This window comes from Eulemur rufifrons, chromosome 10 (assembly GCF_041146395.1).
Source record: "Eulemur rufifrons isolate Redbay chromosome 10, OSU_ERuf_1, whole genome shotgun sequence".
NCBI classification, from domain to species: Eukaryota; Metazoa; Chordata; class Mammalia; order Primates; family Lemuridae; genus Eulemur; species Eulemur rufifrons.
In genome coordinates, this window is record NC_090992.1 from 28,987,724 (window position 1) to 29,014,590 (window position 26,867).

The following is a 26,867-nucleotide window of genomic DNA, read 5'->3' on the forward strand; positions in this document are numbered from 1 at the left end:
TTTTCTTACTTTTTTTTTTTTTTTTTTTTTTTTTTTGCTGCTGTTGAGTTGTTTGAGTTCCTTGTAAATTCTGGATATCAGTCCCCTGTCAGATATATAGTTTGCAAATATTTTCTCCCATACTGCATGTTGTCTGTTCACTCTGTTGATTATTTCTTTTTCTGTACAGAATCTTTATTGTTTAAGTCCCATTTGTCTATTTTCATTTTTATTGTCTGTGATTTTGAGGTCTTAGTCATGAATTCTTTGCCTAGACCAATGTCCGGAAGAATTTTCCCCTAGGTTTTCTTCCAGTATTTTTATAATTTCAGGTTTTACATTCAAATCTTTAATCCATCTTGAGTTGATTTTTGTATGTGGTGAGGGACAGGGATCCAGTTTAATTCTTCTCCATATGGCAACACAATTTCCCTAGCATCATTTTTCTTTTTTCTTATTTGAGACAATCTTGCTCTGTTGCCCAGGCTAGAGTGCCGTGGTATCAGCCTAGCTCACAGCAACCTCAAACTCCTGGGCTCAAGCAATCCTCCTGCCTCAGCCTCCCCAGTAGCTGGGACTATAGGTGCGTACCATCAAACCCAGCTAGTTTTTTCTATTTTTATTAGAGATAGGGTCTTGCTATTGTTCAGGTTGGTCTTGAACTCCTGAGCTCAAGCTATCCTCCCGCCTCAGCTTTGCATCATTTATTGAAAAGTGTGTCCTTCCCCTAATGTATGTTTTTGTCAACTTTGTTAAAGATCAGTTGGTTGTGGATATGTGGCTTTATTTCTGAGTTCTCCATTCTGTTCCATTGATCTATGTGCTTATTTTTATACCAGTACCATGCTATTTGGTTACTATAGCCTTGTAGCATAATTTGAGATCAGGTAATGTGATGCCTCCTGCTTGGTCCTTTTTGCTTAGAATTGCTTTGGCTATTTGGGCTCTTTTTTGGGTTCCATATGAATTCTAGGGTTTTTTTTTTTTAATAATTTCATGGAAAATGATGTTGGTAGCTTGATAGGGATTACATTGACTTTGTAGATTGCTTTATGCAGTGTGGTTATTCTAATGATATTGATTTTTTTCCAATCCATGAGCATGGGATGTTTTTCTATTTGTGTCATCTGTAATTTTTAAATTGGTGTTTTGTAGTTTTCCTTGTAGAGATTTTTTTACTTCCTTGGTTAAATACATTCCTAGGGCTTTTTTTTTTTTTTTTTTTCCTAGATATTGTAAAGGGAATTGCCCTCTTGATTTTGTTTTTGGCTAGATCATTTTTGTTGGGTAGAAATGCTACTTATTTTTGTACATTGATTTTGTGTCCTGAAATTTTACTTAATTCATTTATCAAATTTAAGAGATTTTGGTGAAATCTTTAGGGTTTTCTACATATCATATCATCAGCAAAGCAGGGACAACTTGACTTCCTCTTTTATAATTTGATGACTTTTATTTTTTTCTCTTGCCTGAATGTTCTGGTGGGGACATCCAATGCTATGTTGAACAAGAGTGGTGACAATGGGCATCCTTGTCTTGTTCCACTTCTTAGGGGAGATGCTTTCAACTTTTCCCTACTAATTGTGATGTTGGTTGTGGGTTTGTCATATATGGTCTTTATTATTTTGAGATATATTCCTTCAATGCCTAGTTTGTTGATATTTTTATCATGAAGGGATGCTGAATTTTGTTGAATGCTCTATACGCATCTATTGAGATGATCATCTGGTGCCTGTCCTTAATTCTATTTATATGATGTATCACATTTATTGGTTTGTGTATGCTAAACCATCCATCCCTGCATCTCTAGTACAAAACCCACTTGATCATAGTTTATTATCTTTTTGATGTATTATTGGACTTGATTTTCTAGTATTTTGTTGAGGATTTTTATGTCAATGTTCATCAGGGAAATTGGTCTGTAGTTTTCTTTTTGATTGGGTCCTTGTCTGGTTTTGGTATCAGGATGGTACTGGCCTCGTAGAATGAGTTGGGGAGAATTCTCAATTTTTTGGAACAGTGTTAGGAAGATTGATGTTAGTTCTTTTTTTATATTTTTGGCTGTGAATCCATCTTGTCCTGAGCTTTTTTCATTTTTTAGGAGATTTTTTATTACTGATTCAGTCTTGCTACTTGTTATAGGTATGTTCAGCAGTTATATTCCTTCCTGGTTCAATTTTAGGAGGTCATATGTTTTCAGAAATTTATCCACATCCTCTAGGTTTTGTAGTTTGTGACCACATAGTTGTTCATAATAGTCTCTGATGATCTTTTGTATTTCTGAGGTGTCAGTTGTAATGTCTCCTTTTTTATTTCTGATTCTGTTTACTTGTATATTCTTTATTCTTTTCTCAGTTATCCTAGCTAATGGTTTATCAATTTTGTTTATCTTTTTGAAGAAACAACTTTTCATTTTGTTAATCTTTGTATCATTTTTATGGTTTCATTTTCATTGATTTCTTTTCTGACCTTTATTATTTCTTTTCTTCTGCTAACTTTGGGTTTGCTTGTTAATATTTTTCTAATTTGTTGAGGTTTGATGTTAGGTTGTTAATCTGTAATCTTTATACTTATTTGATGTAGGTGTATAATGCTCTAAACTTCCCTCTTAGCACAGGTTTTGTTATGTTGTGTTTTCATTCATTTCAAAAATTTTTAAGTATTTGTATTAATTTCTTCATTGACCCTGAGATTGTTCAGGAGCATGTTGTTTAATTTTCGTGTATTTTATAGTCTCTGAAGTTTCTCTTCATAGTGATTTCTAGCATTATTCTACAGTGGTGTGACAAGATACTTGATAAGATTTTGGTTTTTAAAAATTTGTTAAGACTTGTTTTGTGTCCTTACATGTGGTCTATCTTGGAGAATATTCCATGTGCTGGTGAAAAGAATGTATATTCTGTAGTTGTTGGATGGAATGTTCTGTAAATATCTGTTAAGTCCATTTGATCTAATGCTCAACTTAAGACCAATATTTCTTTGTTGACTTTTTGTCTTGATGATTTGTCCAGTGCTGTGAGTGGGGTGCTGAAATCCCCCAGTATTACTGTATTTCCATTTATCCCTTTCTTCAGGTCTAGTAACAATTGTTTTATGAATCTGGGAACTTCAATGCTGGGTGGGTATATATTTAGGATTTTTATATCCTCATATTGAATTGGTCCCTTCATCATTATATAATGACCTTTTTTGTCATTTTTTTAAACTCTTTTTGAGTTAAAGTCTGTTTTATCTGATATAAGTATAGCTACTCCTGCTTGCTTTTGGTTTCTGTTTGTGTAGATTGTTTTTTTCTACCCTTTTACTTTCAGTCTGTGTCTTTAAAGATAAGTTTCTTGTGAGTAGCATATAGTTGGATCTTTTTTTTAATCCATTCTGCCAATTATATCTTTTAAGTCAATGGTCCCCAAACTTTTTGGCACCCGGCACCAGTTTCATGGAAGATAATTTTTCCACAGGTGGGAGCCTGGGGTAGGCAGAGCTCAGATGGTGATGTGAGTGATGGGGAGTGGCTAGAAATACAGATGAAGCTTGCTCACACTGTGCTTACCTGCCACTCACCTTCTCCTCTGCGGCCCAGTTCCTAAGTTTCACAGAAGATAATTTTTCCACAGATGGGAGAGCTGGGGGTGGCAAGAGGGGAGGTGGAGCTCAGGTAGTAACATGGCCCAGTTCCTAACAGGCCAAGGACCAATACTGGTCTGCAGCCCAGCGATTGACCTGGTTTTAAGTGGAGCAGTTAATGTATTTACATTCAAGGTTAATATTGATATGTGAGGCTTTGTTTCTGTCATATTGTTAATTTATTTCTAGTTTTAAAAATTCTTTGTTTCTTTCATTTTCTTTGTCTTTTTGTCTTTGTGGTTTGATGAAATTCTGTCATGTTGTCGTGTGCTTCCTTTCTCTTCCTCTTTTATGTGACTGATAAGACCTGTGAGTTTTATATTTCCATGTGTTTTTGTGATGGTAAACATTGACCTTTTGTTTTCAGGTTTAAGACACCTTTGAGCATTTTCTGTAGGGCCAGTCTAATAATGACAAATTCCCTTAGCATTTGTTTGTCTGGAAAGATTTTATTTCTTCTTATAAAGCCTATTCTGGCAGGATATAAAACTTTTGGCTGATGGTTATTTTCTTTCAGCGCTTTGAAAATGCCATCCCATTCTCTTCTGGCCTGTAAGGTGTCTGAGGAGAAGTTCACTGTTAGTCTGATGGGGTTTCCTTTATAGTTGACTAAATGCTTTTCTCTTGCTAACTTTAAAATTCTGTTTTTCATTTTGACTTTAGACATTCTCGATAAAATATACTGTTGTGAAGTTCTTTTTGCAGTGTATTTGCCTGAGAATTGTTGGGCCTCATGTGGATTTCCAATTCTCTTGCTAGACTTGAGATGTTTTCATCAATTATTTCCTTAAATAGGTTTTCTAAATTTTTTTTTATTTTTCTTCCCCTTGGGAATACTGATAATTCACATATTTGGTTGCTTTGTGTAGTCCCACATGTACTGAGAGCTTTGTTCATTCTTCTTTGTTCTTTTTTCCTCATTTTTATCTGAACTGGATTATTTCAAAAGACTTGTCTTAAGTTCTGACATTCATTCCTCTGTTTGGTTAGTCTTTTATTGAAGCATTGGAATGTATTTTGTATTTCCTTTAATAAGTTTTCCAGTTCCAGAATTTTTGTTTGTTTATTTTAGAGATCTCTGTCTCCTTTGTAAATTTCTTATTTATATCCTGAATTGATTTTTTGATTCATTTGTATTTGTATTCACGTTTCTCTTCTCACTGAAGCTTTTAAAAATCAATGTTTTGAATTCTTTGGCATTTTGAGGAGTTCATTTTGACTGGGATCTGTTGCTGGACAATTCATTTTGGCCATTTGGTGTCATATTTCCTTGTTTTTCATGTTTCCTATGCCCTTCTGTTGACATCCGCACATCTGGTGTAGCAGTCACTTCTTCCAATTGGTTGAAATCGCTTTCATAGGGGAAAATTTTTTTCCTGAAGTTGTATATATATTGTTGGTTGTGTAGGACACTTTGGCTTTAATTTTGCGTGTCTGCGGTAGTGTGATCTTTACATGATTTCTTCAGCAGTACGCAGGGTCAGTGGTATCTGTGATTTCTTTGGTTTAGGGTATAGTTATTAGTTGAGGCTGCGGTGCAGTTTTGCTGGGGACTTGGACACCAAGTGAGTCAGTCTTTGGGCCCCATTGGTGGCCGTAGTAGGCTGAGTATGACCGTTTTTAGGCCTCAAAGCAGCTTACACTGGCACTGGTATTGATGTGTTCTAGGGGGCCAATTCTTGGGCCTCAAGATGGCTTGCTCAGAAGCTAATAGTGGGAGTAGTGGACCAGGTATGTGAGGAGGTTCTCAGGCCCCTGGGAAGATGGTGTAATGTGGGTGATGCACATAGCAGTGGTGCAACAACTGAGTCCCCCACTGGGGGACTCAGACAGTTTGTGTTGGCATTGCTGGTGGCTGCAGCGTGTTGGGTGTGATAGTCTCTAGTTCCATAGCTGTCCATAGCAGGGGGTGGGTACGATCCTAGGTGTAAGCTGGGGTAATGCACATACTGAAACAGAGGCAGCAGAGGGGTGTGGGCCCTGGAGCCGGAGCATGGGGTCCACAACCTAGCTCTGTACTGGCCTGCCCAGTGTCCTTGCAAAGGCCTCTTAGGCTGTTGTGCCTCAGTTTCATCTCAAAATGGAGATTAACATTGTACCTACCTCATAGGGATTTTGTAAATCCTCAGATAAGAGTTATAAAACTACTAGCCACAATGACCACTACTACTGTTATTATTCTTAGTATTTTTTTTAATACTCAAGAACTCTTAGAGATCATTCTTCCACATATGATGAGAATCAGGGAAATATGCTTATTCTTTAATATTTCCTCTATGCTGAGGCCATCTTCCATTGTTCTCATGCCCTGCAAATGAGAAACAGTAGTATCTGTCCTTAGAGCTAATGTAACACTTTACCAATACCTCGAGACTGTAGTACACACTGCGTTAAATCATGGCACAGGTAGCTGTCTTTCCTGGTGGTCCTTGAAGACAGGGCCCGACTTTTGCATCCTAGTCTTGGTTCCTATGAGCCAGAGGGAGCCAAGTCTGTAGATATTGGAGCCAGACAAATCGGGCTCTACTCCTTCCTAGCTCGATGATACTTGCACAAATCAATGTTAAAGTGTATAATTCTCCAAAAGCAAAAACAAAAAACCCTATGACCTTGATACAAATATATGTGTGAGCACACATCAGAGATTTATTATCACATTAATGAAGGAACCAGAAGGATGACAAAGTTCAGTCAAAGAAGGATCTAAGAGCTGGTATCTATAGTCACTGAAAAAAAAAAAAAAAAACAACACTGAAATAAGATGGCTAAGTTATATACAAAGGTAGTTAATGTCCTATAGGGCAATAAAATCATAACTTTTAAAGTTATCTTTTCTACTGGACAGAAATAATTTGCTTTTTACCAGAAAAAAGTCATTTGTAATTTATTCATCTTTTACAAATTAACATCTTACATGAAAGAGTCTGGGCCTAATTAGTCAGAATTCACATGAAGGTATATTCCGCTTAAGGATCAAATAATCCTTGGGTGAGCCTGTTTAGAAAATGCTACAGTATTGAAAGGATGTGTGTCCATTCTTATCTCTCAATTTCTCAATTTTGTATACTCTTAATCATTACTAACCTCTCTAAGCCTCAGTGTCTTTACCTGTAAAATGGGGATAGCAATACCTATGTACCAGAGCTAGTTCTGTGATTGCATGAGACAGGGTACACAAGGCACCTGGCACACTGGCTGCTGTACTAAGTACTGGCACATGATTAGCCAAATATTAAGGTCCAAGCTTTGGGAGGAAAATGACAATGAGTATCTACTGTGTGAGATATTTGCTATATATTTTATATATGCTCACATATCCTTCATTGATTCTCAGAAAAACTTGACAGGTGATCGTTAATTTAGTTCCAGTTTATATACAAGGAAATTCAAGTTATCAGGAGTTGAGTGACTTGTCTGAGATCTCAGAACTAGGGAGTACAAACTAGGTCTGTGATTTCAAAGCTCTTTCCATAAATGTTGCTGCCTCTTTAAAAAAAAAAATAAGAAAGAAAAATCACAAGACAAGGATTTTCAACAGCATTTGCCTTGAACTCGACTTTGATTTAAAGGCATGTATTCATTTTCGTGTTATTCATCCAGTTTTTTTCCCTTCCTTTCCCCCTCTCCACCTTCCCCCACCCCTAAACCAAAAAGCTTTTCTCTTTACCATTCACTTAGCACTTCAAAGTGGAAAGGATGGGCCTCTGAGTGAAACATTGTGCTGGCAAATGACACTCCATTTTCCAGGAGCCCTAACAAAGCCTTTTGATTTGAATGTCAATGCTGTAAGGATGATTAAATGTAAGATTCACTTTTACATTTCCCAGCTGCAAAATAAGTTGTACAGTTCAATTAGTTTGCCATGTGGTTGAGGATACAGCCCCTAAAAGTTGCTATGGTGATGCAACTAATAAGATTGGTCGCAGGACTGAGGCTGGGCCTGGTGAATTTCCAGGTAGTGAAACCAGAAAGTCTACAGGTTAGGAGAAGGACACAATTTACTTGTCTTTAGAGTCCCCTAAAGAGGTTGTGTTTCTACTTTTTCTGTGATGCTTGGGCTCTCCATACCGACACAGGAAGACATACGTCTTTCCTTCTTAGAGAAAGAATTAGGCACACGCAGGGCCCTTTGGTTGGTCTCTTTCTCTCTGTCTCAAATCATTTGCTGTCCTGTGACATAAATTTGGGATCTAGACAGAATAATCTACAAAAAATATCAAGATCTTATAATTTAGCTCTAATGGCTTTAGCCCCCTGTCCTCTCCTTTTGGGTACCCCTTGATCCTACCAAACAGACTCTGTTTCTGTCCTCATCTCTGCTCTATTAGACAGCATTCTTCTCGTGGCTCTGTAGAGATTTGAGCAGAAATCTGAAGGAAGTCAGAGAGCAAGACTTCTGAACATCTGCAGGAAAAATGTTCCCCCTGTTTGTTTCCTTCAGGGCAGTTTTCAGAAAGTGTCATAATTTGTTTTCCATTTTCTGTCCCCTTCCCTGAGCAATAAGCCCATAAGAGCAGAGACCATATTTATCCAGTTTTCTGCTGTACTTTTCCCAAACCCAGCATAGGCCCTCGCAGGAATGAATGACTACATCTGAATATGAATTGTGACTCTTGTCAGGTCTTTGGAAAAGACACTTTATTTTTGCTAGGTGCTAACCCCTCCTTTGTAAACTAGGAGTGACCCTCTCCTCTGCCCAGCTCTAGGGTTGTGGCAGGAAAAGAGTGAGTAATGGACATGCAGGGGCGTTTTAAAGGGTAAATGCAACCCCTGTGGAAAACAATATGGAGATACCTTAAACAGATTCAAGTACCATTCGATCCAGCAATCCCATTATTGGGCATCTACCCAGAAGAACAAAAGTCATTCTATAAAAAAGACACTTGCACCCGAGTGTTTATAGCAGCACAATTCACAATTGCAAAGATGTGGAAACAACTCAAATGCCCATCAATTCATGAATGGATTAGCAAAATGTGATATATGTATACCATGGACTATTACTCAGCTATTAGAAATAATGGCGATATGGCATCTCTTTGGTTCTCCTGGAGAGAGTTGGAACCCATTCTATTAAGTGAAGTATCCCAAGAATGGAAAAATAAGCACCACATGTACTCAGCAGCAAACTGGTTTCCCTGATCATCACCTAAGTGCACATTTGGGAATAACACCAATTGGGTATCAGACAGAGGTGGGGGCTGGGGGAAAGGGATGGGTGTATACCTACTTGATGAGTGCAATGTGCACTGTCTGGGGAATGGACACACTTGAAGTTCTGACTGGGGGGATGGGGCGGGGGGAAGGGGATGGATGCACACCTACATGATGAGTGCGATGTGCACTGTCTAGGGAATGGACACACTTGAAACTCAGACTCGGGGGGATGGGGGGGCATGGGCAATATATATAACCTGAACTTTTGTACCCCCATAATGAGCTGAAATAAAAAAAAAGAAATAAAAATGTGTATAATTGTTTTCAATAAAAAAAAAACGAAGAAGAAATAAAAATGTGTATAAATGTTTTCAATAAAAAAAATAAAGGGTAAGATGCTACAGAAATAAAGAGCTTTCTGGTTGGGATTCGTGGGGCCTTTTGGATCTGTGGGTGTGTAGAGTAATTACAGATCCAGACAGGCTCCTTTCTCACAGGAGAACTGACTTGAAGTGTGTAGCCAGAGGTTATCAATATCCTTATTCAAACGGTCCCAGAGAGCCACACTAGTAAGATATTCTCTTAATCTCTTTTGCAAGAACATCGTAAGAATTCATTAAGGTTGGTAGAATGATTTGATAACCTCAAGTAATAGGTGTGACAAGAATGTAAACTTACAAAACATGAATTGGATTGTTTTTTTGATGCCTTAAGCAGGCAATGGGGTGAAGACAATTTCAGGAGGTGCTTGGTGATGCCTGGTGAAGAATGAATGCTGAATGTGGCTGTTGCTTGTCTTTTTTTTGCAGAAGGATACAGTGCAGGCAGTGCAGGGAGGCAGATAGAAGCCAGAACGGTAGTCAGGAACACCGGCTTCTGATTTTAAAATACACTAACTGAAGAAGTTCAGGCAAGACACAGACCTTTCCCAGGCCTCCGTTTCTTCCTTGGACACATGAAAACACCTTGAAATCTATTCCACACAACCAGAGTTACAAGCTATCAATTAGAATGACATGGGAAAAATAAATCGGATTCTTTGGTTCAGTAAGATAGATAGACTTTGAGTTTAAAATTAAACAAGCTTGCCTTAGGACCACACTTCTGAAAGCTTTTAATAAGTACCTGCCAATCTTGTGGGTGAAGGGGAGATGAAAGACAGATGTATTGTATTTCTTTAAATTATTTTACTGTGGATTTTTCTTTTTCTTTTTTATTAGATAACATCTCAGGGAGTAGTATTTTCTGACTACTTTGGGAAATGTCGGGACCTAAAAATGATGTCTTAGGTGACTGTCCATCCTCAAGAGTCACTCAGGGCAACATCCTAAGACACTACTTTAATTTCAGTGAGACAACATTTTAAAACTTATTAGATTGAGTGTCAAAAACAAGCAAGCAAGCAAAGAAACAAGCAAATACACCATCTATAACCCCAAATTCCGCCCTTCAACTATCTCCTTTTGAATGTATTAAAGGTGTTGAACATCAGCCTTTCTGGAGCCAAACTTGAACTCCTCCCCTTCTGCATCTAGTCTGTCCCAGACCCCCTCCGGTATTCACTGTCTGAGAGAGGCACCCTCAGCCAGCCAGCCAGCCTTGCCCGTCAGAAATGGAGAGGTCATTTGTAACAGCTCCCTATCCCTCAGCCCCATCTCCAAATCCTCTTTAGTCCTATTTATCTCCTATACATACACCTTTCTAAAGCCAATTGCTTGTCTCCATCTCATCCAAGATAAGTGCTGACAGGCAAGTCTGGTTGTTAGGACCTAGCACGTACATCATCTCATTTAATCTTGAAAGTGAATATTTATTCCCAGTGCATAGATAAGGAACTGTGGCTTGGGGAGCTAAAGGAACTTGCTCAAAATCACATAGCCAGTCTTCTGACAGTTAAGCTAAAAGACAGAACCAGCCCTAAAGCCCCTTTTGAATATATCATTGCTGCTTCCCCGAGAGCAACTCAAGTCCACGTTTCCCCATTGTTCAAATGCGATTGTAAAAAATCCTGCCTCCCCTTCGTTATAGTATTAGTATAAGTATGAAATTTAGGACAGAGATGGATAGCACTTTAGAAATGTAAAAATTGCTACAAATGCAAGGTCTCATTATACTACTGGGTTACAGAATTCAAACAGGCCAGGAGAATGTATCTCAATTGGAATAATCTGTGTGATAACAGCTTTGGACAATTTTTGAAAAGAAAGTACTGTCTGAAAGCTCTGTCCATCTCCTCGAGTAAGAACTCTAAAAAAATTCATGAAAGGCAGGCAACACGAACCATTTGAACTGCATTTGTAATTTCCCAGCTGGGTTCATCCAGAAACCAAAACCCAATGTTAAGGCTTTAATGCTATTAAAAACATCCAGCTCATCTCCCTCATTTTACAGATGTGGAAACTGAGGCCTATGGCAGCCTCAGTCAAGGTCAAAACCATGAGGCAAGTCACAATTCTATTCTTTTCTTCTCTCTTTTCTTGCCCTAAATCTTAACCTAGGCTACTTTTCAGGATTTTTCTCCACCTATATGATCTCTGAATTCCTAAAACTGAAACTAAAGCTCTCCTTTGGCAGGTAAGAGGCCCCTGGCAGCCTAAGAGGAACAGGGCTTGTGGGCATTTGCCTTGGGAAGAAGGAAAGCTCCGAGGGTGTTGGCAGACAGTCACAGACAGCGTAGGTTCTCTGTGCGAAGTATTTTATGAATGCTCCCAAGTGCCCGTGAACCTGGTGGCTGGGTTGTAAAATGAGTTCTGAGGGTAAAAAGGAAATCACAGGAGTAAGAACCTTTATTAAGATCGTTTCCTCCATCCAGATGCCCCCTTCTATCCCCGGATGCTCTAGGCCACAGCCAGCCTTCCAGGCATGGACCAAACATTGCCTGAAGGTTTTGTTTTTCCTCCCCAATATTTACAACTTTGTCATCTTATAGAAGCAAGACTACCCTCCACGAGAGATAAGCCATATGTAGGGTTATAAAATGAGACATGAAAATGGTTCACCAGAGTCCCGATCCCCTTTCACCACCCTTACTACTTACTCCCTTTCCTTTAGGTGAAGCAGTTCAAGGTGCATACTCCTGAGTTGTCTTGATGCATCTTTATTAGCTAGGGAGGGAAGTGTGCAACCCTAATGCCTAGAAGGACCAGGCAGTAATATAAATATGCTAAGCGGTTCATAGTCAAGATGACACGCCCCGTCTACAGGGGCCAGCCACAGCCCCGCTCCCACGGGTTGCTGCTTCCTGGCAGTGCAGATTCCCAGCACTGCCAGATGCTTCAATTTCTTGAGCCTAGCCCCAAATTCAGACTTTCTGGTGAAAGCTTCTGACTGTAAGATGTTGGCAATGAATTCTAGATTTTTGGAAATTTTGCATAGGCCATCTAAGACATTGGTAAGCCGGATACAGCTCACAGGTTTACAATCTCTAATTTGTGGACAGATATACGTAAATGAGGGCATACTTTACACATGTTCTGTGATTTGCTTATTGTCTCCAACTCCATACTGTTGGCAGTGATCTTTCTATGTCAGCTCCTATGGTTCATGCTATAAATTTTAATGGTTATATAGTATTCTCTGATATGAATGCATGTTTGCATTCTCTTTGTTCTGTTGATAGGCATGTAAGTGTTTATACTTTCTCAATATCATAAGGTATTTCAACAAATCTCCTCTTCTACGTGCCTCTGAAATGTATATGTGTCAAGACTCTTTAGGCTGGATCACTAATTACTTTCTATACCAACATTTGCTATCCTGTCTTATTTCTTTGAATGGATGTAAAGATTAGGAATCACATTTTATTCCTTCATGTACTCTTCTCAGTGTTTACTCAAGTGTACAACCCCTGAATGAAAGATTAAATTAATGAGCTGAAACAATAGGTCACAAAAATAGAACTCAGAAAACTCTATTTTTACCTCTGATTTTGCTGAGTGATTTTAGGTAAGTTACTTTCTTTATCTGAACCTCTATTACTCCATCTGTAAAATGGGCCTCATTCATTAATTAAACAAATTAAAAATTTTTTTCTATTGTCTTTTTAATTGATACATAATAAATTCACATATTTTCAGGGTACATGTGATATTTTGATATATTCATATAATGTGCAAAGATCAAATAGGGTAACTAGGATATCTAGCACCTTAAATATTTATCTTTATGCTAGGAATGTTTGAGTTATTCTCTTCTAGCTACATGGAAATGTACAATAGATTATTGTTAAGTGTAGTCTAATGCAACAAATTTCAAATATTCATTGAGTCTCTCGTATGTGTTGGACATTGGGTTAAATGAGGGATGCAGCAGTTACATGGAAGTCATCTTCTGGATCTGCTCTGAGTTCTCTTTCAGCTGTAACCTTTGATGCTCTGGTATCCTGCCATGCCTCTCCATCCCAAACCCTAAGCAGATTTGAAAATGGAAACAGTGTCACACTCTGCTAGGAGCAAGTGCTAAGAGCTCTCCACTGAACACGTATACCATGGGGATTATTAAATGCTATGTACTGACAACCGCTAAGGGCAAAATATTCATAAGCAAGTTTCACTGTCAAAATGTTACACTTTGGATAATTTCCTCTGTCCCGTGAAAACTCATTGTGGACTCTTTTCAAAGAGCATGGCTTCTACCAGTTAAGGCGATGGTAATTGAAAGGCATCATCTCTTTTTTTTTTTTCTGCCAGCTGGAAAAGGTAGGGTGTCCCAGCTTTGCTAAACCTTATTCCCAGAGGTCAGAAGGGAGTAAAAATAGGAAAAGTAAAAACAAGTAGGGCTAAACACAGTAGGGAATAAGGCAATAAACTCATTAGCTGTCAAGGAAGGGCACAGGGGTGTCAGCATCTAGTGGTAGAAATAAAATCTCATTGAGAAAGAAGGTAGTACAGTTTGGGGGTTTAAATCACCAACTCTGGAATCACATAAGCATCGGTTTAATTTCTGTTCTAACAAAATTTGTATTAATTGTACAAATTTTAACCTGTAAGCTGTCCCAATTATCTGTAAAATGGTGATAATGCCACCTAATTAATTGGAATATTGGGTGCATTAAATGACTGTATCTATATATAGTTTAGCCTAACCTTGCCTATTAATCATTGATAAATTATTTTTATTATGATAGAAGATGCAAATGATCTACTGCCTAGTTTTGTTTCTAAGATGAACTAGCTTTATGGCCTTGGAAAAGACATTTTCTTTTTGGGGGCTTCTGTTACATTATCTCTGAAAATGGGGATAAAACCTACTGTAGCTACCTCTAAGAGCTATAGTGAGACCCCAAGAAAAGGAGTAAATGACTGTAAAAGAACTTTATAGCCTCAAAGATGAGTTGGCAATTAATCCAATGACCCAAGTTACACATTAAAGAAAATTACAAATTGGAGCATTTTCTCAACGTTTGAGATTGATAATCATTCCACAATTTCTTTAGGGAATAAAATGTAGCAGCTGGGAACAGAGAACATGACAACTTAATTAGATTTGGTTTTTGGTCCATTCTTTTAAATATTTGAGCATCTACCAGGTAGCATTTAGGTGCTATGAAGTACAACAGTGAGCAATAGGGACTATGACTTAGTTTTCATGGAGGCTAGAGTCAAATGGAGAGTAAAGCTGCTGATTAAATTATCACACATAATATTAATGGAAAGTGAAATAAGTGCCATGCTAAAAAAAAAAAAAAAAGGAAAAAAACCCAAAACAAAAACAAAGCAGAAGAGAGACCTAATTTTGATTGAGGGTTCTGGGTGTGTGGAGGGTCATGGTGTTCAAATGGGATAAAGCTTGCATATGTGTGGTTTTTAATCCATCACCCATGCAACCCACACAACCACTGTCTCCTTTCTAATGGCAATTTCATTATTCAAGAAATTCCTGGTTACAAGATGATACATGGAAAAGAGCTCTAATTTTGCATTTAGATTAGATGTCATTTACTGAGCCTTTATTATGTATCAAGTGTTCAAAGCACTTTACAAGTATTAATGTTTACTTCCCCCCAAATTCTATTTTTAGTCTCCACTTTGCAGATTAGGAAATAGAGGTACAGGTGACACAAGTTCATGTCATAATTCTTTTAGGGAGACTGAAAACCCTGAGCAATGACTCAGAGCCTCATTTCTGTTTTTCGTATGGTAAGGGTAGGAGTCCCAGCCAACATCTTAAGGCTGGCACAAAGATCACATAGGATGATAAAGGTGCTCCTGTATACTGAATATTTTTTTTAAAATGGGCTTATAAGGGGTCATTATTTGGGATGCTATGTCCTATGTATCCAGGACATAGGTTCACAGGTTCATGTTGGATACAGCAAAAATACTACACTATTCCATTAATATTTGCAATAGTATCTTTTGCAATTTGTCAGTTCTTTTTTTCTTCTATTACTCCGCTTCTTTTTTCTATTTCTATATATTTATGCCATGGTAATCTTGGATCCCATTCACACTCTTTTCTGGGACATTTGAAACTGCATTGATAACTTGGTAGAGCATTTAGCGTCATTGATTTTGTGCATGGAGATGATTTTTATGGGGGATGTCTGTTACTGCACAACTGGAGTTGTATAGTGATTCATGATATTGACATGATTCAATGAACAATGATTCAATTCTTTACAAAATACCCCACATATAACTTCAGCCCATATCATAGGGGAAAAGTAAAGATAATGAGCATTCACAGTGATGACTGTGTGGGAAAAACCTCAGCTAGGGGCTAAAGCAATAGTCCTTTCATCGATGACAATAGAACTAAATCCATACCTCCTTAGAAATGGAGCAGAATAAAAAGTGATAGCATCACTGGTAATATAATTTGTGCCATCACCAGTGATTTTTCAGGCACTCTTCTGAGACAGCATGAAGACCTTCAAGTCTGATATTTCCCAAATCATCCCAACCTCTCGCATGAAGTGGCATAAGGAAGGTAGTGTTAGCTATAGGTTCCCAATCTCAAATTTGCAGAGAGAGCAAACAAAGGTGCCTTCCTCTGGGTCACACTGCTTGTCACTGTGGTTCTTCTAACTGATCAAGTAGTATGGCAGAATAATTTCCATGTCCTAATTCCTGGAACCTGAGAATATGGAAACTTAGATGGCAAAAGGGACTTGGCAGATGTGATTTAGTTAAGAATGCTGGGATAGATTATTCTGGATTATTTGAGGGAGGCAGGTGGGTCAGAGTAAGAGGAGGAAATGTGACAACATAAGCAGAATCTGGAGTGATGTATCCTTAAGCCAAAAAATGTGGGCGGCTTCTAGAAGCTGGAAAAGGCAAGGAATGGATTCTCCTCTCGTGCCTCTGGAAGGAATTTAGCCTTGCCAACCTCTCGAATCAAGCCCTATAAAACTCATTTCAGACTTCTGACCTCCAGAACTATAATATAATAAATTGTGTTGTTGTTTTAAGCCACTAAGTTCATGATAATTTGTTACAGCAGTAATAAAAAAACCCATGCAGCTGGTGTGCAGCTACGCAATCTGAATCTGAGAGAACTGGGCAGGTGAGTGCAGAGGGAGCACATCCGTTATTCAGAGAGGTGGAAAAACAGGACTTAACTCCAACAGCGTTTACAGACTGTGATGCTGCCATCCCTAGGTATAAAAGATCCAACGAGATGTCTGTGTACATTGCCTGGCCTGCATTTCTGCCAATTTACACACTACAAGCTGGTTCTGATCTGCCAATCAGCTCTTCTCCTGGTGTTCTAACTGCTGAAATCAGCAGGTTTCCCCTACACATGGCAGTAATTTATAAGCATTAGATTTCTCATCAAGACGTTTCCTTGGGTTTCTAGCAGTTGCAACTTTCTGGATAGGCAGAACTCCAACTAAATCAAACTGAGCAAGAGGATTGGGATCCTCTTGAATCCTCTTCAGTTTTTCCTCCTTAAAACTTTGAGGTGTTTTTTTTTTTTTTTTTTTTTTTTTTTTTTTTTAATTTACAGCAGGCATTTCTATTCTTGCAAAAGTTTTAAACACAAATACATAAAATAAAACATGAAACATCCACTTTCATACTCCCTCACCCATTTCACTTTTCACAGATATCATCTCTTTTTGGTATATATATTCTACTTCCTTTTTTCTTTAAATTTGTTGGTACTTACAGATCTTCTCCTTACAACTGGTTTTATCTAATCCATGAAGGGAATGTACCCTGATTTACTTAGTTCCCTATGAGGGACTTGCAAGTTGCTTCTGATATTTCACTACTATTTGCAATGAATCACTTATAAACATCTCTGAATCTTACAAGAGTACTTCAGTGGAACAGAGACCTATAAGTAGGATTTCTTGGTCAAAAGTTTTTATTTTTCTTAATGATTGATTTTGCCAAAGGCTTTCCTGATTTACATTCCCATTAACAGTATATGAAAGCACTATTTCTCTGTACCCTAAAGTTTACACTTTGTATATGATTCATCTTTTTAATATTTGTCAATGACAAATACACTCTGTTGCTTTTATTTGCATTTCCCTGGTTAATAATGAGCTTAAGTATCTCCATATATGCCCATGGACCATTTATTTTTCCTCCTGTGTGAATGGGATCCATTTTCAGTGGGTTCAACAACAAAACAGTGGTGGCAATAAATTGTCAGATAGTGTCTGAACTGCAAATCAAAGCACAGCAGCCCAAGACTTAGATCCCAACACTTCCCTGTGACGTTTATACCACAACCAAGAGTAGTATGCATACCTGAGAAAATGCTGGATCTATTTCACACCCTCCAGGAGAGAAAAAGCATCAATTTCATTGGCATTCTTGTTCTCATACCACACTATCACTTTGTAACCTTTGGCACATGCCTTATCTCTCATTCTCAGTTTCTTCCTTTATACAAAGAAAAGACTAGAGAAGGGAACAGATGTGGTTTATTTTGCTCTCAAATTTGAAGGTTCTAAAAACATTCAGAATGAGCACCAATCTCCTCTAAGAACCAACCTTTGGCAAAATTATCAAGTCAGCTTCATTGAGTTTTCATAAGTCTCTGACAAAGACCTAGATAGAGAGGAAAAAATACTATTCAAGGCAGAGCAGCCCCATGGAAGATGGGATATGGAGCATGGGAGGAACAGAACTACAACAAGGGCATGGCCCATCAAGAGTCACATAAATCAGAGCTGGAGGGGACAGACAGGGCCAGAACACAGAGGCCTTTTGGACCATGTTACAGACTTCATTCTCTTCCCACAGAGTAAAGAAGAGCCACTAAGTAGGTAGGGGATTTTAAATAAGGGCAATGATTAACTCAATTTGCCTTGCAAGGATATCACCTGGCTGCAGTACTGAGAAATGACTTAGTTGGTGACCCAAGAAGATTTAGCAAGACCAGTTAGAAGGCTACTGTTAACCAGACAAGAGAGAGTGATTGTGTGGATCAGGGAGGCAGTGTTGGAAATGGAGAGGAGATATTTGGACATAAGAGATATTTTCCCTTTGTAAGTTTCTTAAACTGACTGGGGAGGCAGATACAAATGAAAAGAGAGCATAAATTGCCTTGCACTCTTAAGCAAACATCTCTGATGGCTATCTTCTTCTCTCAACTCTCATCCCCCATAGAACAAGGGGGATATTTCTAGCAACTGGCCCGGGGTGGGTATACAGCAGATATCTATTCAGTAAGTGGATTATATGGCTAAAAGAAGGGTACAGGACAGCAAGGAATCACTGCTCCTCAGTGAAGTTTCATGAAAGAGATGGGACTGAAATGGTCTTGGAGAGGTGATAAGAACACGATCACCATCTTACCTGATCATCTTTCACATAATCCAGCTCAGAAAGGCACTTACTGCTCAGTTTGAAAAATTATACCTACTTTAATTTCTCAAATGGACAGAGAGGCTAAATGATATTCAAAATTGAAAAATACATACATGACAGAATGATTATTTGAATCCAGGTCTAACTGCAAAGCCCTCAAGTCAAATGGCTCCATGACTTGACTTAAGAGCGAAGGGAATCTTAGAAGAAAGAGTGCAATTAGCTTGACTGAGGCCTGCCTCAATATCCTTGTATCCATAGTGTGTTTTATATTTTTTATTTCTTCTGTATATGTGGTATGTCATACGTGTTCCTCTCCCAACTACAAGGACCCAAATGCTTCCTCCTCTTTCTGGAGATAGCACAGCATAGTGGTTAAGAACACAATAGGAATCTGATCTGAGTTTTTCTATTCCTACCTCTGTGACCTCCTTGGGCAAGTTATTTAATATTTTTATCCTTGAGTTTCAACATTTACAAATTGAAGATAATAGCAAAACATCCCTCATAAAGTTGTGAAGAGTTGAGCACCTGGCACAGGGTAGGCATTCAGTACATGTTAATCATTCTTCTCTTTCTCCAGGCTGACCCTATGGCCATCATTCGAAAGATATTTATTGAATGTCTACTACATTCCAAACATGTGTTAGGTGTTGGCAATAGAAGGGTGTTCTGATTATCTATTGTGGCATAACAAACTATCCCTAAGACTATTGGCTTAAAATCACAGCATTTTATTATAATTCATGATTTGGGGGGTCAGGAATTTGGGCAGGATGTGGTTGGGCAATTCTTCTGGTATTCAGTTGGCAGCTGGGCTATTCTGAAGGGTCCAAGATGATTTTATTTACATGCATAGAGCCTTGGTGAGGGCAGCTGAAGGACTCAGCTTAGCAAGACTTTCTCTCTTTCTCTGTCTCTGTCTCTCTCTCTCTCTCTGTATGGTCTCAAGGCTTCCTATACAGAAAGACTACAAGATAAGATAATACATGGCTGGGAGGTGGTAGAGCCAGAAATTAAACTCAAGATGGATGAATCCAGAAACCACTACTCTGTATCTGGAACTTAGCTGCACTATTTTAAGATTAATGCCTTTCTGGGACTATTTTCTCTGTTTGCATATCATCCTAAGGTCTTCTTAACAGGGGTATATCATTGGAGTTAGGAAACCTCAGTTCTGAATGCACTTCAGTGACTTCCCAGCCACAAGATCCTGTGTAAGCCACTTCCCTTCCCAGTTATCATTGTCTTCATTTATTAAGAAAAGGCATGTTCTCTCCCTGCCCATTTCTTAGGTTCACTTGGAAGGCTATATTTGTAGCAAAGAGATCATAGAGAATCAGGAGACCCTGTCTCTAGTCCTGACTGACCTTACTTATTATGTACTGTTGGACAATTCTTTCTCCATTTATGGAACACAGATTTACCAGTTCATGAAATAAGCTTTATAGGTTCCTTCAACTCAGATTTCAAAGAGGATATTGACAAAACATCATGAATAAATGGAGTCCATGAAGCTGAAAGAGTGAATTGTTAAGATTACATGAGATAAATTGCGCTAAGTGTGTCTTTGAAAAGGGCTGACCCACCTTCCCTTAACGTGAACATCCTGTGACTGGCCAGAGTGAGGGACAGCACCCATGGCCTGAATTAGAATAAACCCAAGTGTCCCATATAGGACTGACGACATTGGTGACCTTAGCCTTGTACCAAGGTATAATCAGCCAACCCATTAACCACTAATCATCTCCATATATGACTTGACATCACAAATACCAACCTTTTAAAATCATTGTCTGACCCATCTGAGTAACATATATTTGAAAGTAATCAGAGAAGTCCAAGGCTTTAAGCTAGATAATGAATGGTGAAATGCATTTAAATCCATTATAATAAATAAGGGACTCATCTGTTTGTCTACTTCAGTGTCCCTAACATTTAGAACAGGGCCTAGCACATAGTAAGCACTCAAAGATATTTGACTGAATAAAATGATTTATGTTTAATGGAAACATCACTGAGTTATACCCATTATCCATGTAATGGGCCTCTTTAAATCCGTGCTTAATAGCACGAACTGCCAATTACAAAAAGACTCACTTCAAATTATTTTGTCTGCTTAATTAGTTATGCTTAATTGATCCTTAATTAAAGGAGGTATCATATAAAGAAGAATTTAGATTCTAGGAAAACTGAGGCCGTGAGCCAAGAAGGGCCCATCAAAGGTTTATTGCCCATGAGAGACAGCCCACAGAGATGCTGGGTGACCTTGGGTTCATTTCACCTTTTTGGTCCTCAGGTGCTACATCTGTGGAATTAGAATAAATTTAAAGTTCACTGAAGTTCTAGAAGTCTGTGATCTTAAGAAACATCTTATTTTGCTGACATACAACATTACGTGACAAAGATTAAGTGAGATCCTTCTGCTTGAAATACAAAGTCTGACATAACAATGAAAAAAGATATTAGCCTTGGGTTGTCACACTCGAGTTTTAGATTTAGTTCTTTCATTTGTTTATAATACCTTAGGCAAGTCGCTTTACCTCTCTAGGCTTTATTTTTCTCATTTGTCAAATCACCCACTTATGCTAAAGGTTTCTGGGGAGATAGAATTAAATAAGAGAACCATCAGTGTCTTCTGCCTGGAACAGTTTCTGACTGTATGGCCCCTTAGAGATGAGTTTGCTGAGTCTTCTCATGTTCCTGATGAAGAAACTAAAACCTAGGAAAGGGGAAGTGATTTATGCAGTGTTAAATGGGAAGTTCATGAAGACCTGGGGACGATGTCTTAGTTTTTCACTCATTTGATGCATTTGTTCATTGAGCATCTTAATAACAACAGCTAACATTTGAGGACTTACTATAGGATAGACACTGTACTAACAAATTTACATGAATTATTATGTAATTCTCAACATAACCCAAGGAGGTGGGTCCTATTATTATTCTTTTTCACAGATGAGGAAACTGAGGTTCGGAGAGGCTAAATGGCTCTCCTGAATTTACACAGCTAATAATTGATAGAGCCAAGAATTAAACACATGGAATTTACTACCTTCACCACCGATTTATCCTGATCTCTAACACCATGCTAGGTGCTGGAGATGCAAATTAAGACATAATTTGGCATATTTCACAAATTGCTCATCTTATGTGAGCCTCAGTTATGATACAGAAAGAAGCAGTTCTGTGATAAAAGGGGGCTCCATGGTGTCTGTGATCATGGGGAAGGGAGTCTACGTCATGTAGACTTCCAAGAGCTTCTGTCTAGGTTGTGGCTTAAAAGTACAGGGAAGAGAGTGGGAATGGGAGGAAGGGATGTTCCAGGCAGAAGGAACAGCGTGTGTGAAGACCTGGAGAGGAGAAAGAGCACAGCTTGTCTGAGGAAGTGCACAAAATATGGTCAGGATGAGTGAGATCACAGGCTGGAGAACAGCAGGGGCCGTAGGAGGAAGCCTCGTGAGCCCTGGTTTGAGGCTTAGACATCACTGAGGGCAGGAAGAAGATATGGAGGGTTTCAGATGGAGCAGTGGGCAGTGACACAGTGTGACTCATGCTTTTGAACCATCCCTGTGACTGCAGTGAGGAGAATGGAAGATGTGTGTAAGACCAGAGACTGGGAGAGAGGTTGAGTGTGCCCTTTTTCAAATTTCCTACACAAAAGGGGGCTTTGACCTTGGTATCTACTGACATCTGCCTGAAAATCTGTTGCTTTGGGCTCACCAGGAACCCAGTAATGATAAATCCATACCCAGATAATTTCACCAGTGTTTACCGAGACAATATTAGAGCCCTACTTTTTTTGTTGCTCCCTATTTGCCCACAGATGTGAGAGCTGCCTGAGCCCGTGCAATGATTTGTTGTGAAGCCATTGGCCAGGCGGCAGTGTCTTTATTCCATGCTATGTCCGCAGTTTTGTAGACACAAGGAAAACTTCAGGATGAGCCTCTTTGGAAGCTGACAGATAGGAGACCAGACCCTGTTTGGAGGCATTTAAACTTATTTCACGGTTAATACAGCATTTGGGGCACATTTTCCTACTTTTATGCCAATTTTATGTGTTTCTGCCACACAGTTGGAAGCCAGGATCATAAAAAAGAAGGAAAATGGTACAAAAAATAAAAGTAAATAAGCACATTCTGCTTTAATGCTCCCAGGAGCACCGAGTCCGGCAAGTTTATGAGATAGAGAAAAAGAAAACTATGCCACTGTATGTAAAGGAAAGAAAATACTATCTCTTTGTCTTAGAGAACATCAAGCAAAGACGGAGAGGAAGTTCTGACGCGAGAGCAGGCAGAGCGGAGTCTAGTCCAGAATCTATCGCTGTTTGTTCAGGTGGTTTGGTGTTGATCAAAGTTCTTCTATAGATCTGCTTCTCACTTATAAAATGCAAAGTTTGTACCGAATGCTCTTCAAAAGTCTTAGTTCTACAATTATGTTCATCATCGACTGTGCTAAGCACAGGGGATCCAGGAAGATAGGTAAGACCTGTTTCCTTTTTTGGAATTTCACAATATTACAGAGGTACAAATGCTTTGATTACATAAATGACCTTTGTACCACCTGAGTCACAGCTACAAGTGTGCCCATCCCCCAGACAGTGTGCACCCCACCCATTAGGTGTGAATTTACCCATCCGCTCCTCCCCACTCACACCTGCCCCACACCGGAGCACCTGGAAAGGAAGACCCGATTTCTGATCTCAGTGAACTGAAGTATATTGTAAAAACAAGACTAACTTTATCTTATCACTTTTGGAGCAGGGATTTCTCTAACTATACTGCTGTGAAACAGACTAAAGCCTTTCTTAAAAATTGAATAATGTGATTTTACTTCAATCTGTAGACTACCAGAGAAGATACCCTCTATACATCTGTTTATACTATATAAATTAATTTAAAATGTTATTTGATTTAGCAGAAAATGAAGTATGGCTATTTGGGTTTAATAGAACATTTTTATGGTTTTCCATAATACACTTTTAAGTAGGCAAAAACTTCTATGTTCTATTTTAATTTGGGTTTAGGTTCTAACACCCTAGCTGTGAGTCTTTAAGAAAAGTTATTCTCAGAAAAATATTTTTTTAACTACAAAATGGGAGCAATTATACTACTCACCTTACATATTTGTTGTGGGGATTAAATCCGATAAAGACATAAAACATTTAGCACAGTGTTTAGGAAAATAATTGCAACACAAATAGGTAATGGATGCATAGTGTGAGAAAATAAGTCAAAGAGTTTGAGCTGGGCCTTGAAGGAGGAGGAAGATCTAAACAAAACTAAGGAAACAAAAATTCCAATCAGTAGTTATGGTAGATTGATTGCTAACTCAGTCCCAACTGGCCAGCACTTCTTGGATTCATGCTCTTTGTCATATGACTTTATATTTCTTATCATGAGGAGATAAGTCTGTTTCCCCACCTCTGGAGTATAGCTGGCTTTGTGATTTGCTTTGGCGAATCGAATGAGGCAGAAATAATGTGCCAGTTTCATGCCTAGGCTTTACACACGTCTGCCCATCCCTTTGGAACCCTGTCTCTACTGTAAAAAGTCTCGGCTGGCCAGCTGGAGGACAAGGGTTATGCTCCACAAAGATGAGTCAGCCAAGCTGTCCAAGCTGAGGTCCCAGGCATGTGATAGGCCGAGCTAGAACCACCTCACTGACTTTACTATGAGTGAGCTCCACCAGCCAAGCTCAGCTCAGCAGAACCACCCTGGAATCCCACAGGCTTCTGGACAATAAGAAATGATTGTCGTTTTAAGCCATGTGGGATTACGTGAGTTTGTTACGCAGCAATAGCTAACAGTCACTGTGTTGATGGCAGTGGCATTAATAGAGGAATAGGAACATGGTTTCAACCATAGGAGGAGGTTAAGCTGAATAAAGCGGATGTCACACATCTCTGAGTTGGCGAATATCATTTAATAGGTTTTGTGGCAGAAATAAAGACAAGTTATAAAGTATATTAAAGTTTGCATGAAAACAAAGAGCCATTTATTATAATTTGTATGGAAGCAAAAAAAATGAACTATAAATGAAAACACCATATAGTAGAGTATAAGGAAAAGAACAAGTGATGTTTATGACAAATGGCACTAAAGATGAATACTCTTAATATGTTGAATTCTAAGATACCTATCAAGAAGAATGAATTCTATAAACTTCTTAAAACCAATAGAAAATATTTCCCTTACCTTAGTGCTGCTGAACATGTTGTTACCAGCCTTTTCCCTTTATCCAGTTACTTTTTATTCAACTTTTTGATCTTAGTATCTTCCTCAGGGAAGTCTTCCTTGAACTTCCAGATTACAATAGGTCCTCTTGTTATATACCACCAAAGAAACCTGCTCTTCTCATTCCACTCATCATTATTTGTTCAGTGTCATCTCCACAGGCCTGCAAACTCCATAAAGCATGAATTGAAACTGTTTTGTTCACCAATTTAATTCTGACATCTGGCAAAATACCTGACATAGGGTAGACATTTAGTAAATATTTAAAAAGAAGTGACTTGCTGAGTGATGGCAATGGAATAAAATGGCTTGCCAAAACCAAATAAAAATGAAAAAAAAAAAAGCATAATTTTAAAAAGCCCAGTACCCATAAATAACAAGTCCACTATAGACACACATGAATCAAGAAATGCAAATGGAAACAAAATATTTCATGTGGCTGAAAATAAGGGCTAAAAATAATAAGACTGAATGCTAGCAAGGGTGTGGTTAGCATGTAACAGTAAACTATCAATTGATGTAATGATTACAGAAAGAAATTTAACAAACTGTTTACTCAAATATTCATATCCTTTAACCCAACAATTTCATTTCTAGAAGAAGAAAAATCAGATGTAGTCCAAGTTTTATGAACAAAGATGGTGCTTGATCCTAACTTTAATAGAAATAACATCTATGATCAGTAATAATATTGTACTTAGAGTCAGTATAGTTTAGAAGTTGAGAATGTGGGTTCTAAAATAAAAGAGATAGTTCTAACTAATCCTGGGTCCATCACTTATTAGCATTGTGGACAAAACCTAATAATTCAACCTCCCTGACCCCTGTGGCTTCATCTGTAATGGTGATAGTACATTAATCAATAAATGTCTGCGTTGTAGGAGTTAGTCATTTGTTTCACTTTGAACTTACTCATTGCTCTTTGAAGATGCGGTAGCACCCACTGGCATTTGAAATGCCCAATTTGTTTTCTCTATTCTTTGTGCCCTAAACAGCTGAGGAGGGAGGCTGTTCTATTCTGTGTATTAATGTGTTTAAGTGTAACTTAGAACCGCCATGGGCAACAATGAATAAGGAACTGTTCTCTGTGTGTGTGTGTGGGGGGGGTGGTGCGCCCATGCGTTTCTGCTACAGTTTCCTTTGTTCTAAGCTACTTTTGTTCTCACAAGTAAGAGTCTACACTTGAACACAAAGTATCCCTCCCTGTAAAAAAAAAAAAAAAAAAAAAAAAAAAGAGGGAGATAAGCAAAACCAGGAAACAAGCAAAATATTAATAGTTGGGAGGATATAATGATAACTAATAGGTTTAATGGACTATGTGGCATATCTACGTTCTTGACAAAAGACAGGGCTAAGTCACTAAAAATAGACCAAAAAATGAGATGTTTTTGGATATTAGGGTTATAAAACTAACATCTTTTAAAAAAATCTTTCTGGAGCCTAGTTTTATATAGAAATGAACTTGAAGTTAGGCATTAAGATATTTAGCTATCACTATTTCACTGTTTCCAAGTTTTTGTGATACAGTTTGCATTTCATTGACTTTAGAAAGAAAGTGTTATGTAATTCACGGTCAACAAGCCTCAACAGTTAAATTTTTGGCTCCTTTTTTTGTTTGTTTTATGTTTTACTTTTTGTTTATCAGAGAGCTTAAATCCTATGTAAACATTAAATACTATTGTATACCAATTGGGAATTAACTGAACTGTTTATTTAATATTTTTAAAACAAACTTTTTGTTTTGGCATAATTTTCAATTTACAGAAAAATTGCAAAGATAGGACCAAAAATATCCTGCACCCATTTTCTCTTACTGTTAATGTTTTATATTACCATGGTACATTTGTCAAAACTAAGAAATTGTCATTCACTATTAACTAAACTCCAGACTTCATTTGGATTTCACTGTTTTTGCATTGGTGTCATTTTTCTATTCCAGCATCCAACCCAGGGTACCACATCACATCTGGTTCTCACGTCTCCTACTTTCCTTTGGTCTATGGCAGTTCCCCAGTCTTTTCTTGTTTTTCATGACTTTAATAGTCTTGAGGAATACTGGCTAGGTATTCTATAAAATGTCCCTCAATCTGAGTTTGCCTCA